Here is a 17,003-nt window from a genome sequence, read left to right on the forward strand (position 1 = left end):
CCGTCCAGCTTTGTTCCATTGCTGGCGATGAGCTGTGTTCCTTTGGAGGGGGAAATGCGCTCTGATTTTTTGAATTGCCAGCTTTTCTGCATGGCTTTTTCCCCATCTTTGTGGTTTTATCTGCCTTTGGTCTTTGATGATGGTGACGTACTGGTGGGGTTTTGGTGTGGGTGTCCTTTCTGTTTGTTAGTTTTCCTTCAAACAGTCAGACCCCTCAGCTGTAGGTTTATTGAAGTTTGCTTGAGGTCCACCCCAGACCCTGTTTGCCTGGGTATCAGCAGCGGAGGCCGCAGAAGATAGAATATTGCTGAACAGCAAGTGTTGCTGTCTGATTCTTGCTCTGGAAGCTTCGTCTCAGGGGTGTACCCTGCCGTGTGAGGTGTGAGGTGTTGGTCTGCACCTCAGTTGAAAATGCAGAAATCACCCATCTTCTGTGTCACTCACGCTGGGAGCTGGAAGCTGGAGCTGTTCCTATATGGCCATCTTGGGCATGCCTCCATAGATTTTTAAATAACAAATTTAAAAATGACTTCCATTATGGACTAGGACATTAGGAGACTGCTGGTGCATTTAATAGAAATAAGGGTATTAGTAAGAGAGGATCTGCCACGCTGAGTTTGGAGGAAGCAGCCATAGCAAGATGGCTTTTCAGTCTGGGCTTAGTTCCTGTCAGGGTTGAGGCTGGAGATGTGGGTGGTATCCAAGTGGTATTAGTGATGGCAGAGGTCTCTGAGGGCCTGTCTGTAAGATGGCAGAGGTCTTTGCAGACCAGCGCAGAGCAGGTAAGGGGATGCTCAGTGGGAAACAATTGCTTTTGAAGACCCACACTTGGTTCTCTATCCTCCCAAGAGTCAATCCAGGCTTCATAAACACCAACCTGGCCTCAAAAGACACCCTGATTCCTCCTTGGACCTGGACCCAGTATAAAAACTCCCCTTTCCTTCAGAGTTTGATCAGAAGAATTTAGTTTCCCAAAAGCAACTTTTACGGGAGAAAACTAACAACAATCACAAAAATTCCAAAAGCCTAACAATAAGATGTTTTCAGACTATACTCTGCTCATTGAAACTGAAATGTAATTAGACTATATACAAATCAGGCACCTGTAGTCCTGCCCCACCAAGCTCAGATTCATCTTCCTTGACATATGCACACCTATGTCTCTAGCCTGCTTGTTTCATCTTAAGGCTTGGTAAAGCTGTTTATACCAGTTGGAGAAGTGATGGCTCCTCTCCAGTTCTAAAATAGCATCTTAAGGTCTCAGTGGTGGCACGCACAGAGATATACCATGAGAAGAAAATTAATGATCCCTCACCAACGCCTGAAAAACCTTGGTTGAAATATTTCAGAAATCTGCAAAAGAAAATATTTTTCCCTAGCTATTTTTGTGTGTTTTCCACAATGAGAGTGTATTACATTTTCCATGGATAAAAAATGAATTGCACTTAAAAGTAATTAGAAAACCACAGAGCTTAGAGATTTAGCTAATACAAAACAGAATAGTCAAGTTATTGTGTGTAGAAAATAGCATTTTTGCTTCTGCAGAGGAGTTGGACATTTTCTATAGGTAGTCCAGGGTACGTTTGAGAGAAGTCTATGAATTCTTGTATTACTGGGTACATACACCATTAGAGAGACTTGAGGAAAGCTTTTACTGATTAAATATTTACCAATAAAGGCTTGACAGCAACCTAACCACCTCTTAAGCATTCAAATAAGTGGTGAAAGTGTCCCAGAGGAGAGAAACACAGGGAAATTATATAAGACAGAATTTCTAGCAACTCCTTTAATACATGCTTTATGACCTCTGGAAAGCTAAGAGAATATCTGGTTTGTAATATATTTCACACCTTTATCTTTCAAAGGCTGTACTTAGAAAATCCTCCACATTGATTGGTATTGCATAACTAATTTCATAGTTTTGGAAAACCAAAGAGTTGCCTCAAAATGAAGAAAAAAGCCGGGAATTCCAAGGTGACCTGACAAGGAACCTCTTGGCATGCCTTGATCCTTTTTCCACCCAACCAACATGCATGCATTGAGATACATATACTCGGGTAAGCAACATACTTAGTGCCATGGAGGCTGTGAAAATGACTAAGTCACCCTGAAAGTGACTTGCATTTTAGTAGGAAAGATAAGATAGGAACACAAAGAACTAGAGCAACACCAGGGAGCCTGTGACAGGTGCCCCAGATCTTCAAAGATGGTGCTGTGAGTAGGGAATAATCATGTTTTACTGGGAAAGCCAGAAAAAGTTTCGATTCAGAATTAGTTGAAGCATCTGAATTTGGGTAAAGTATTTCCTTCAGCGCGCTTGTATGGCAGGCAGGGAGGGACATCTAGGCAGGAGAAAGAAGATAAACAAGAATCAAATTCAGGTTTTGGAAGGACCTGGAGATTATATAATTATCATAGCCTTCTTCGAGAAAAGTAACATCAAAGTATTTTTTAAATTGATAGGGCCCTTCCACATCCATGAGTGGCCCTAAAGCTTAAGTTTCCTGAGCCTCATGGATCCTCCATTCTAGAGATCAGGCTGCAGAATCAAGCAGACTGAGTCCAAGTTGGTTTCGTCACTTGCGATGAGCATTCATTTCTTCAAATAATATCTACTTCATATAATACCTACTTGTAAAGTTAGATATAGCAACCTGATTCTTCTGCTAAGGAACTATTTCTCCCTTACTCTCAGACAAATTGCCTGAGCCCGACTCTCACTTCATGGGTGGGTTATATGGTTTGGCTCATGAAATAACTGTAATCTATTGGGCATATGACCTGAACCAGGTCAAACTGAATCAATCTTCCAAGATACTGCTGTAGCCAACAATACTGCCTTGTCCACTGGGGTGCTAAAGGAGTAGAATGTAAGCCTAGAGCAACTGATGGAATTTGAAGCCAACAGAGAGAACTGCAGAGGCTAAAGACAGAGAAAGTAGTTTAACAGTACATCTGAGCTGTGCTTGCACCAGTTAAAGAGAGTTTCTGTTGTTTCCAGTCACTAGGGCCCTAATACACTACAGTGATGGCAATCCTGTGATGTTGAATTACCCAGCAAATATCTAACCATTTGTTGATCACCTGCTATGTGCAAGGCAGGGCCTTCTGTGCCAGTCTCTGCTAGGAACACAGAGATGAGGTTCTGCTTTCATAGAATGTTTGGGTGCTGCTTGACCATATGGAATGGCTGGCTTTAAGTCTGTCCATCCATACTTTCCCCTATTCCATCATAGCACTCTTTGAGAAAAGCAATAGCAAAGTGTTTTTAAAATTGGTAAGTCCCTTCCACATACATTAGTGACCCTAAAGCTACTCACATATATGTCAGCTATCCCCTTCACATACGTGACAGTTATGCCTGAAAGACAAACTGACCCACCATTTTGCTGAAAAAAACTGACTTTATTGATAACATTGGTCAAACAGAGATGTGATTGATGCTTTCATATGTAAATTTAGGATTGTGTAGATTATTTTTTTGTGTCTTATCAACAATTTCCAGCCATAACTCTACCTCTAATTTTCATCAAGTGCTGGAATATAAGTGAGCAAGTGACATGATTTTTGGCATAGCTTTAAGTACACCATAATTTATTTATCTAAAGTCAATTATTGGCAAACTTTTATGCTATAGTTATGATTTGTAACATATTCCTTGTGGCAAACTAGCAACTGATCAATCTCACCAATGTTCTTGAGCACCAGCACTGAGAACCATCAATGTGTAGATGACACCAAATTCCAGATCACACTGTGTATCTGATTCCTGCCCCAGAGAGGGAGCTGAACACAGAACCTTTTGTTCAGCACAGTACCCTTATCACCTAGCAGAGTGTTTGTCACTCAATGAACGTTTATTGAATTTAACTGAACCCCACCTCTTATAACAGTTGCAACTGCACGCTCTGCTTTATCAAAGCAAATAGTATAGCAGTTCTAAGCTAAATCCTCCCTGTTATTTCTTCTGCTCGGAAAACTCATGTAGAGCAAATCATATCCCTACCACTGACAAAAAATACTTACAGCTCACAGCAAAGATGGTAAATTTTTGACCTAGTAGTTTTGAAACTTAACTGTACACTAAAATCACCCAAGGAGCTTTTAAAAATCCTAATGCTCAAGTTGCACCCTGGACCAATTGACTGAGAATTCCTGCATGAGACCCTGGTGTCAGCATATTGTTAAAGCCTCTCAGGTGATTCAGATGATTCCAATATGTAGCCAAGGTTGAGAATCAGTATAGTAGAGCAACAATTATATGGTTTTGGCACTATTTCTGTAATTATCTCACCTTATTATTTGTCATCTATGTTCTCTTAGTGCAGACCAGCCCTGAAATATAATGGTTTTATAATACTAGTAACAAAATATTAGCTATCTGATACCATCTTCATTGTGGAATGGTTAAAATCTCAGCTGCCTCTCTTAAGATCCAAGAGGGAGGAATAATAGGCAACTTCTGGGGTTTGTTCCCTTCCCAACTTCCTTCTTTGAGAACTCTCTGGACTGTACCCACTCATGGAAATGGACTACTGAAGCCATGATTATACTCTATGACCCTGCTCCCCACACTCCTAAAACCAACATACCCTGTCCTCTTACCATCGCTTAGAGGATCTTAAACCTGAGGATGCATTGGAGTCATCTGGAGGGCTTCTGATAACAGATTCCTTGGTCCCACCTCCAGAGTCTCTGTTTCAATAAGACTAAAATAGGGCTGAGAATTCGCATTTCTGGCACTCTGCAGGTGTCGCTGATGCTGCTGTTCTGGAAACTACCCTTGAAGAAATATTGCCATTGCCTATAGACCTAACCCAGTTTGGGTCGATGATGTCTCTCTCCCGACTCAGATGAAAACTCTGCAGATTGGCATAGCCATTTCCCAGGGCTACCATAACAAAGGACTACAAACTGAGTGGCTTAAAACAACAGAGATTTATCCTATCACACTTGCAAAAGCCAGAAATTCAAAATCAATATGTCAGCAAGGTCTTACTCTCTCTGAAAGCTGAAGAAGTTCGTTTCTTGCCTCTTTTAGCTTCTGGCTTTTGCTGGCAATCTTTAGCGTTCCTCGACTTGTAAGAGCATCACTCCCTCTCCACTTGTGTCACCACATGACCTGGGAGTCAGAGTCTCTTCTCTTCTTATAATGGATGAAAGGTCTACCCTATTTCAGCATGACCTCATCTTAAATAATTACATCTGCAGCAAACTTATTTCCAAAAAAGTTCGTATCTGAGACATTTGGGGTTAGGGTTTCAACATATATTTTTGGGTTGACACAATTCGACCCATAACAACAGGTATATCAAAAATTTCTGGGGCTCCTAAATTCCATCATATGCCCACAAGAGTGGAGGATCCTGTCTGCAGAAAGAGAAGGCTGTGCACAAGTGCAGAGAGGAAGCAGAGAGCTGGAGCTTGTCATGCTGGGGGAAGACAATGGACAGAGCAACTTTCTTGATTCCATATGTGCTCCTGCCCCTAATCACAAGCCGTGCTGCAGTTCTCACCCTCAGTTTCCATGAGTTATAGTGTTCCTTTGATTCAAAAAGTCTCCCTTTTTGAATTAATCCATTCTTATTGAGCTTCTATTACTTGCAACCAAAAGAGTAGGTCTAAGATAGGGTATGTCTCCCCTGTACTCTAACAGGCCATGACTGACTTCTTCCACTCCAGGCATTTGCTATTTCTCCAGTTATTGCAGATACTTAACCTGCTATTTCTGTTCTTGTTGCATTTTCCTGAAATGGAGAAATAGCCTTCGTTTGGCCATTATAGATTCTGGGGAGTCTACAGAGTGCTTGACATCTCAGCTTTTGAAATACGTTTAATGACATTTTTTTCTTGCTTTCAACTGGCTTTTTGAAATTCCAGCCTCTTTCTGTGGTGTAGCCTCCCCGGAGCTGGGTGGCTGGGACATGGGAGAACACACCGGGCTGCTTTCTAAGTGTTCTCTCTGTTATGACTACTATACAGTGCTTGGAGACTATGTGGACTCAACTTTCTCTCCACTCAAGTACCTTCAGTATTCAAGATCCATCCTGGAGGGTGAAGGAGTGGCATCATCTCTGACTTTGGGGGACTCTTAGTTCTGGCTGTTGGAAAGGACTTGTGCTGGGTATTTTATACTTGCCTCTCAGGTCTACTGTCTACACTTCTTCGTGTTGCACTGGGCTTTAGGAGTTCGACCCACATGGACTGCATGCATGGGCTCCCTTCCCCTCTGGCTCCTGAGTAGGCTTGACCAAGAGGGTGCACTGACAGGATATTGGATGAAGGGAGGGAGGAGAGAGAGACTAGGGTGTTCACTTCCCCTGCTCACTTCCTAGGGTTGCCATTGGCTGGCTGCTTCCCTCAGGTGAAGGTGACAGCTCTGAGAGGTGGCCCTTTCTGCAGAGTCCTCTCCGTCACAGAAACTGGTCTCTCCCTTACTTCTCCAAGTCTAGGGATGGTAACAAGACCCAACTATCACCCTAGATATCATATCACCCTTTAAAATCTCCTTATCCCCTGCCCATGTCTGTAAACCCTCTTAAGCTTAAACCATTTGAATGTGTTTCTCTTTCCTGATGGGACCCCAACCCATACAAAGCCTTGACCTTAATGTGACCAGTCACTGCCCCATTAAAGGCTCTGGAAGCCCAGGGAGCCTACTGATTCTTGCTTTATCCATTCACAGGGAATGTCATGCTTGACTAAATTTTTTTTGCTCAGACAGAGACTCCGGGACTCTTGTCATCAGCTTTCTGTTACTTTCTCCTTTTGCATAGTCCAGTGATTTTCAACCTTGAATATAAACCAGAACAACCATAGTTTCTTCTTGTTAATATGAGCCTCTCTTGTCTTTTTTATTATGGTATAATTATTCCAAATCAGAAGCAGTCCCTTGTCTTTTGATTCATACCTTCCTACAACGCCTACTACAGGGCCATGCACACTGTAGATTTAACAAAACATATAAACTTAGTGATTGTGTACTCTAGATGAAGTTCAAAGTAAGATTAAAATTCTTTTTTGGCACACTATTAATAAATGTTTCTCTTATACACTAGTACATACTAAGATGTTTTAGATAAAAGGAGATAGCTACAATTGTTGTTGATGAAATCAGTTTTCAAAATGTCATTCGCTATATTTGTACAAAGATTTCATGAAAATAAAAATTTTATCTCTGAGTGTCCACATGAAAATCAGCTGATGTGGGTACAGACAGATGATATTCATGTGAATAAAACTAAACATAGGTGTTTTCTCTCAAATTTTCTTCTTAGAATTTCAAAAAATTGCTCAAGTTTGTGAATACAAAGTGAAAGAAACAACCATTACATCAGAGTAAGAATGTTTACGACCAAGTCTCCATTTCATAAACCCTCTGTTAAAATTCAATTTCTATAGCCTATGCCTTCGTCATCTCTTAACTGGATTGCTGCAGCAGTGTCTTACCTGGTCAACTCATTTTCTCTTTTCATATATATATTTTTTCCCATTCTTCACATAGCAGCCAGAATGGCCTTTTAAAAATGCATGCCATAACCTCTATTTCTGGCAGTGATTGAGTGACTTGTGCTGGATTAGCTCTCTACCATAAACAACTAGAATACTGAACAAAATAATAAAAATAACTCTTTTCAGATGTTAAATAATAGACAGCACAGGACTCTGATCTTCAAAGGAAAAAAAATGTGAAGCAATCTCCTTCATCACCTTGAATTTTCACCTAGAGGTATTTTCCATACTGACTTTGAGAAGAGAAGCCCCGAATAGAATGCAGTAATCTCATTGACTCAGCAGACAGAGCTCAGAATTTGGGGCTACTGAGGCAGCAAGAATTTGCAGGTCAGGGTATCAAAGAGAAAGGAGCTGTGCAGAGAAAAAGGTCCAAAAACTATCTAGCCATGCCCCTGAGTCTTTAGTCAAATAATAAACTGTGCATATACAGAGTGAGACTCCATGAGACAAGGCAAGAAACTAAGAAGAAAATACAACTAATGGAAAACAGTGACCCAAGCCACTACTGGAGCTTTCACAGGAATGGTAGACATGTGAGTTCCAAAGAGCAAGAGTGAATAAATGTATTGAAAACCTCCAGCACTCAGTAGAAGTCTCAGCAAAACCAGGCGTTAGGGGGAGGGTTAATGTGTCCTAAGCTAAAGGCTATGCTAGTGCTCGACTCACCTTAACAAAGTTTAAAAACAAGCCTTGAAAAAGCTACTCTCTAAATAAATTACTGCCTATGAGACAAGACACAGACTATTACTAAGAAAACAAAATGCAGATACTCAACAATGTAGCATTCATAATGTCTGTCATAAAACAAAAAATTACTAGACTTATGAAGAAGCAGGAATGTGTGATTCATTATCAAGAGAAAAATGAGTTAATAGAAACAGACCCAAATGACAGATAATGGAACTAGCAAACAAGGACTTTAAAACAGGTATTTTAAACATGTTCAGGAATTTGAAAGAAAACATGGATGTAATAAGGGAAGGAACAAATAGAGAATCTCAGTAGAGAAAAGGAAACTATAAAACAGGACAAAAAGAAGATTTTGACCAGAAAAAGACAATACCTGCAATGAAAACAGTGAGATTACAGAAGAAAAGACCAGTGAGTGCATTTGCAGATATAACAGAAACTGTCTGAACAGAAGCACATAGGGGAAAAAAGGCTTAAACACTGAGCAGAGACTCAGTAACCTTTCGGACAGTATCAGGTCCTTAACATACATGTACTCAGGAGGAGAAAAGATAGATATTGAGGGGAAATATAAGAAGATATAATGGCTGAAAGTTTTTCACATTTGATTTAAAAAATAACAAATCCACAGATGCAAGAAGCTCAATAATCTCCAAGCAGGATAACTATAATGAAAGTTATACCAAGGTACCTCATGATCAAATGGCTGAAGACTAGTGATAGAGAATATTAAATGCAACCAGAAAAAAAACTGATACATTACTTAGTGGAGAACAAGGGTAGGAAAACTGTAGATTTTCATTAGAAATCATGCAAAACAGAAAATAATGGAACACTATCCTTAAAGTGCTGAGGAAAACAGTCAATGTCAAATTCTATATTCAGCAAAAAATATCCTTTAAAAATAAAGGTAAGATACAGACATTTGCAAACCAAAAAGAGAGAGAGAGAGTATTTATCACCAGCAGAATGGCACTAAAATAAATGTTAGAGGAAGTTTTACAGGCTGATAGGTGATGTTACTGGAAGGAAACTTGGATCTAAAAGTAATAAGGAGCACAAAAATGATAACTATGTATTTAAATAGAAAATACTTTTCATTCCTTAATTTATTTAAAATTTAATTTTACTTCTTAACTGCTTAAAATGTTTAAAACAAAATAAACAGTAGGTTTTATAACATAAATGAAAGTAAAATGCATGACAATAATGACAAAAGATAGGGAAGAATGAAAGCATACTGTTTCTTATGTTGTGTATGAGTAAAATATTGTTATTTGAAGGTAGTTGTAATCACTGTTCTATAGCCTGCTGCCCATTCTGAGTATAAGTTAGAGAATTACCTAAGTAATAGAAAATAAGTGAAATGTGACAAGTGCCATGACAGAAATGGAAGGGAAATCCTAGGATGGTTCAAAGAGAAAGCCCTTATCTTGTTTTAGGGAATCAGGAAGGGGCTAACAGGAAAAGGATGGCATTGGGTGGTATTCCAGGCCCCAAAAAGAGTATTAATTTACTTATTTAACAAATATCTATTGCATTTGTACCTTGATCCAGTCACTGGGCTGTTCTCTTATAAATAAAAAAGTGGTCCTTCTTTTTGATGAAAGTGTTCACAGCTTGGTAAGATACTCTTATGTGAAAAACAAAAACAAGCAAAAACAGTGCAGTAGTCAGATTGTAGCAGCAGCTGCAGCAGCTCTCCTCTTCCTTGGCTCTTCTTACCATCTCCTTTTCACTTCCAAAAACAAGGCTTCCAGGGTGGTTGCCTTTGATGGCATCACAAGGTGATTAATGACATAAAGGGGTGCAAGTCTTTGATGCCAGAGGAGATGGAGACGCACAAGAAGGAGGTGCTCTTCTCTTTGAGTGAGGACAGGAAGATCATCATCCTGGAGGGGGGCAAGATCCTGGTGGGTGATGTGGGCCAGACTGTCAGTGACCCCATGCCACCTTTTCAAGATGGAACCAGACAAGGACTGTCACTATGCTTTCTATGATGCAGCTCAGGAGACCAAGGAGAGCACGAAGAGGGACCTGGTGTTTATCTTCTGGGCCCTTGAGTCTGCTGAACAACTCCTGTACCCACCAGAGTTTCCTCCTCCCTTGATCTCTGACAGTTCTGACCTTCTCAAACCACTTTAGGTCTTGATTCCTCTTGGGTTGATGCAGATCAGTTTCCCCCAGTCATCCCAGTTTGAGGAAGGGGCTGTGCTTTTTTAATAACACCCTCACTCCCCACCTGTTTCCCCCTTCCCATGCTTCCAACTTCTGAGCACAATAGTGACTCTGTGCTTGTCTGTTTGGTTCTGCATACAAATAGAATGTTGTGAGATGACTCCTCCCCATGCTGGCTAATTCCTCTCCTTGTTCCCCTAGTCATAGCCACTCATGTAAGCAGAACCAGACAGGGACTTTCAATTAAAAAAAAAAAAAAGAGAGACAATTTTTTAAAAAGTGCATGTTCAAGGAAAATTTGTGTAAACTACACAAAGGAAAGTTGAAGAAACTATTGGAAAAGGTAGCTGGGACAATGCCGTGATTGCTTTTGAATGTTAGCCTACATAATCTTCCAGCACAATATTATATAGTAGAACCTCGTTTATGTGAAATAATAAAATGACATTATTAGTCAATCTTATTGAACACTTCCTATGTGTTGAGGAATGCATTAGGCTGTTTCAATGTATTATCTCAAGCCTCGCAACAGTCTTACTTATAAAATAAATAAAACCATTATTAGATGCAGAAATGAGGCTTAAAGGGTAAAGTTGGTAGATGTTAAGATATTTGCATTCATGGATTCCAGCTTGGTTGTGGAGTATTACCCTTTAATGGGTAATATTAATGGGTTCAATTTGTTATTATTTCACTTAGTATTTTTCACCTATGTTCATGAGAGATATTGACAATAATTTTCCTCTCTTATAATGTCCTTGTTAGGCTTGGTATCAAAGTTATGCAGGTTTCATAAACTATGTTATGAATCCCTTCCTCTTTTTCTACTCTGTGGAAGAGTTTGTATAACATTAGGGATCTTTATTCCTTAAATACTTGGAAGAATTTATCTATGCATTTCCCTTTTTTTCCCTTAGATTTTGACCTCTGAAGTCCTGACTGTGTTGGCTACTTTGTGATGTTTTCACACAGTGGTTTTTTATATTTTAACCAGCTTTTATAATTATTAGCAGAAAGATGGTTGGTCTGATACAACTGAGTCATCACAAGGTCATATTTTCAGGGCTACATGTAAATGACACATAGATTATTAACACTGAATAGTTGGAAACATATGCACATTGGTATTAAATCATGAAAAGCCTCAGTTTCCAGAGAATACTAAGCAACTCCTAATAGTTTTTGAGTAAAGACACAGTATGATCCGGGACAGAATTAGGAAAGTAGACGTGGCAATGATGTATGCAGTGAAAGGCAGAAAATACAAGTAAGTGTCCTCCAAAAATGCAGAGAAAAGCAAAGTAGTGTCTGCCTAGGAGAGTGTCAGTTAAAATATAAAATACTTCCTTTAAACCAGTGGTTCTCAAAGTGGGTCCCTGGAACAGCAGCAGAAGCATCACCTGGGAATTTGCTAGAAATGCAGATTCCCGGCCCTGCCCCAGACCCACTAAATCGGAATGTCTGGGGCGAGGCCCAACAACCTGTGCTCTAACAAATCTTCCAGCTGATTCCCGTGCTCACCCAGGTTTGCAGCCCACTACTTTAAACCAAAGTTTAGCCTGCTTCACAGCTAGCAATGACTGTGAGGCCCCAGTTCTGGCCAATGAGACATACGGAGAAGTCTGCTTGGGGGTACTTGTAGGTGAACGTTTGCTTTCCTGATCAAAAGGACAGATGATGCTGGGGCTGCCCATTTTCCTTCTTCCTCCCATGAATGCTGATTGGCATAGTGAGTAAGAGGCAAAAAGCATAAGAACTGAGAAACCCAACAGGTTAAAGATGGCAGGGCAGAGATATATAAGAGTCAGGGTTCTTGATAACATTACTGTGCCCCACACCAGTCTGGACAGTTACAGTCACATAATTAAATGAAGTTATTGTTCAAACCACTGGCAACTCAGTATTCTGCTACTTGTAGTTAAAGGAATTCCTAGTTGACGTCTGTGTCAGTTTATATTTGGCAGCTAGTAGGAGATCATAAGTGATGATTCCACATAATAAAGACAGAAAAGAAATGTGTGGCCTGTTGGTGGCCCAAATTTAACCCATTTCAGAAGAGATTTCTGAAATTAACCCCTTTGAGATCACAGCTTGAAGGAACAGTTTATCTCTTAATAGCTTGAGCAGAAAAAGCAGTTTTGAATGAAGATGTTTTTTCACTGGATGAAGTCACTTCTGCATGCGAACCCAAAAGGCAAGGGGCCACAGTGCCACTTCCTTGGTATTACCATTTGCCTTATCTTCATCCAGAAAGGGTGAGCTCCACTGGGGGGAAAAAGTCCCACCATGAAATTCACACCAGAGATGAGTCTTGTTGCTCTCTCATTCCTATTGTGAGGATACATCACTGAATACTACCTCTTGCTTCCCCAGGACTTTGTGGAACAAGAGAATGGTGCCTGGCAGCTCCCTTGCAATGCAGCTTTACCTCAGTTACCAAACACTCCCTCTCCAAGTGGGCTCCAGGTGAAAGCAGGGACCTCTCTAAGTCTGACATGTGTGGGCGGCATTTATTACTTGTGCATGACAGTGCCCTGTTCTAAAGGAACTGACCTCCAGTACACAAGAAGACTGTAATGGGAAAGAGCAGCTGAGCGGCTTATAAGGAAGTTGCCTGGAGTGTCACCCAAATCCACCTTCTGGCTTCTAATTTCTGCCCTGAGCTGCAGGTACCACTTTGGTTCCCATTCAGGATATTCTGTGAATCCCATATCACCTCCGCAGGGAGCTTTCTGGCACTAACCATCCTGTTGAAAATAATAAACCCTCCTCCAAACTCCAGCATACACGTTCCCCACTCTTTGCTTTATTTTTCAGCATAGTACTTATCACCATCTGGCATGCCACTTGCTTTACTTTGAAGTCAAGTTTTTATTGTTGTTCTTCCTCCACTAAAGTGTAAGATTTACAACAGCAGTAATTGTTGCCTGTTCTTCATTGCTACATCCCCAATATTTGAGAAAGTACCTAGCATGTACTAGATGCTCAATAAATGCTCAAGAATGGATGACTCTAAACTAATTGGCTGACAGGTCTTAACAACGGCATACCCTCTTCCTGGTCTTTGCCATTGTTTCTCTAAGATATTGTTTGTTCTGGAATATTTTTCCCCAAAGCTCTAAATTCTGCACACATATCTACCTATTACTGTCTAGCTATCCCTAGTTATCTATCCAAGAGAAATGAAAACACACATCCACACAAAATTATTACATGAGTGTTCATAGCAGCATTATTGATAATAGTTCAAAAATGAAATCAACACAAATGTCCATCCACTGATGAATGGGAAAATAAAAGATGGCATATCTGTGTGATGGAATATTAGTTGGCAATAAAAAGGAATGCAATGCTGATACATGCCACAACACGGATGAATCTTGAAAACATTATGCTATATGAAAGAAGCCAGTCACAAAAGGCCGCACACTATTCAATTCCATTTAATGAAATGTTCAGAATAGGCATCTTCAGGAATAGAAAGCAAGAGAGTGGTTTCCTAGGGGTAGGAGTGAAGAAGGTGGGGAATGAGGAGTCACTGCTCATGTATAAGAGGTTTCTTTTGAGGTGATGAAACTGTTGTAAAATTAGATTATAGTGATAACTGCATAATATTATAAATATACTTTAAAACCATGCAATTCTATGCTTTAAATGGTATGGAATTTTATGGTATGTAAATTACATGTCAACAAAGCTGTTAACATTTTTTTTGAAAGATTCTATAAAGATTTCACTCCTGCTAATTAAAGTAGTTCATTTCTCTTTACCTTTCTTCTTTTTTCTTCCCTCCCCAACCTTCTGTTGGTCTGCTGCACCAATTCAATTCCTTCCCTTCCATTTTATCAAATACGATATTTTTTGTTAATAAGTAATATATGAGCACAGTGTAAAAATTATAATAAACAGTGTAAAATCAGAAATAAATGCTTCCCACTGCTCTATAAACTGCTGTCCCACTCTCTAAATGTAACTGCTGTCAACGGTTTCTCATGGATCGCTTTAGAAATTGTTTACACATTCATAGCCCATGTCCATATGGTGCCTATATTTTTACACAAATTGGACCACATGCTATTCTGCATTTCATTTGTCTCCTTTAGTGCTGTATTTTGGAGATCTTTTCATGTTTGCATATATAGACCAATCACATCTATTTAGTAGCAGCATGGCATTCATTGACTCTTTGTGCCATACTTATATCACTGATTCTCTATTAAGAGATATTTAGGTTGTCTTCAAATGTGGATAGGTTTTGTTTTATATGTTTTACTATTACAAACCATACTACAATGAATATCTTTGTGTATTTCTGTGTAATTACAAGGAAGCATTCATAGGTTAAAAACCATGTGTTTTTGAATGTTGATAAATGTGACTAGATTGCCCTGAAAAATAGTGTCTCCTGTGTAATCCCATTGTTGGGGGATGAGAGAGCCAGTATGTATTCCAAAAGCTACCTTGGCTTAGAACAAGTTCCACCCTCTCTGACTACAACCTTGACCACACCCAACACATTGCCCAGGCTGAAGTCTTGTATGGACGCTGTCATGATGTGTTTTGGACTCAGCAACTCACCCTCTCCATAGGAAGAGTCTTGTTCTGCTCTGTTCTCTGCAGTTTTCCTTCCTGGCAGCCAGGTCTCCATGACTTGTGCCAGAGACACAATCGATATGCAAGTGGCCCTGTCCAAGCAAAGGCCATGTCAGCTCATGTTCTGATTTTGTGATTCTCTCACGGATGGTCCCAGCTCTTCCTTTGCATATTCCTGCTTAACCTTGAGGAAAGTCACTTAACTTCTGACAACTCCTGCATCAACTTAAGCAGCTGGTGGGGATGATAGTGGCAGAAGGTAATGTGAGCCACGTGTGAGGTTTTGAGCATTTGTGTATGGAGGGGTTCAGAGGAGCATAGAGATGGGAATAATACTAAATGGCTATTTTCGAGTTTATAGGAAACCAATAAAAAGATGGCTAGAATAATATTGTAGAGCAGCAACCCCCAACCAGTTCATGGAAGACAATTTTTTTTTCATGGACCAGGGGTGGGGTTGTGGGAGGGGTGTACAGTTTCAGAATGAAACTGTCCCATCTCAGATCATCAGGGAGCATGCAACCTGGATCCCTCACGTGCACAGTTCACAATAGGGTTCATGCTCATGTGAGAATCTAATATTGCTGCTGATCTAATGGGAGGCGGAGCTCAGGAGGTAATGTTCACTGGCCTGCTGCTCACCTCCTGCCGTGCAGCCTGGTTTTTAGCAGGCCAAGGACGGGTACTGGTCTGCGGCCCAGAGGTTGGGGACCCCGTCTTTGATTCTCTTGCAGATGCTCTGATATAACTAAAGGAGGTGTGATTTCAGCTGTGACGCAAGTTGTTCCTTTTTTTCTGCATACCTTTTAAAAATGTTTTTGATTAACACTGTATATATTTAAGGAGTACAACATGACTTTTAAGTGAAACTTATTTTATTTTATAATGCAAGTACATGATGGTTAAGAACACACCAACTTAGACTAATACAGTTTGGTGCCATCGCTCTGATTCTTGCAAAATTGCCAGCAGTTTTAACCACCATTTCTTTCTTGCCCATCAGCAGAAATTTTATGGCAAAAATTCAAACAATATCTTCATGTTATAACAAAAACAATTTTGACCTCACAGAACCCTTAAAAGTCTCCTAGGGACCTCTAGGATCTGGACCACACTTGGAGAATCTCTGCTGTAAACAAATATAGAAACAAAATGCCGCAATGAAAAGGCATTTCAAAACGACTAAAATTCTTTGTGTTTCTTAAGCACCATGAAATAAACATATGATTCACAACAACATTTCTAAAAGTCTACAACATGATTTTTTGATATATATTAAAAATTCTATACACATAATATATTACTATAGTCAAGCAAATTAACATATCTGTCTCCTCATATTTTTTTGTGGATGATGAGAGCACCTGAAATCTACTCTCTTAAAAATGCTGGAAATTTTATATATATACATAATTTATAAATATATAATATATATATGTATATATAAATATATATGTGTTTATATATTTATAAATACATATATATTCATATATGTATTTATATATATGTACACACACACACACATGCCCGTGTGCATGGTTTTATGTATATGTAGTAATATATGTGGTAATATATATATATTCCATATATAAGAAAATATTATTCAGCCATGAAAAGAAGGGAATCCTACCATTTATAACATTGATGAACCTGTTAAGTGTTATAGTGAAATAAGCCAGACACAGAAAGACAAATACGGCACAACTTCACTAATATGTGGAATCTAAAAAAGTGGAATTCCAGGCTGGGCACGGTAACTCACATCTGTAATCCCAGCACTTTTGGAGGCTGAGGAGGGCGGATCACAAGGTCAGGAGACTGAGACCAGCCTGGCTAACATGGTGAAACCCCATCTCTACTAAAAATACAAAAAATTAGTTGGACATGGGGACGGAGTCCCAGCTACATGGGAGGCTGAGGCAGGAGAATGGTTTGATCTCGGGAGGTGGAGCTTGCAGTGAGCCGAGATTGTGCCACTGCACTCCAGCCTGGGTGACAGAGTGAGTCCCGCCCCCCCCCCCAAAAAA

General features: G+C 39.8%; 1 pseudogene; it reads left to right on the forward strand.

Moving 5' to 3' along the window:
- Positions 1 to 716: 716 nt before the first annotated feature.
- On the forward strand, positions 717 to 10,350 carry LOC105538514 (annotated as a pseudogene).
- The last annotated feature ends 6,653 nt before the right edge of the window (positions 10,351 to 17,003 follow it).

Source organism: Mandrillus leucophaeus, unplaced genomic scaffold (genome assembly GCF_000951045.1).
Source record: "Mandrillus leucophaeus isolate KB7577 unplaced genomic scaffold, Mleu.le_1.0 Scaffold193, whole genome shotgun sequence".
Classification (NCBI taxonomy): Eukaryota; Metazoa; Chordata; class Mammalia; order Primates; family Cercopithecidae; genus Mandrillus; species Mandrillus leucophaeus.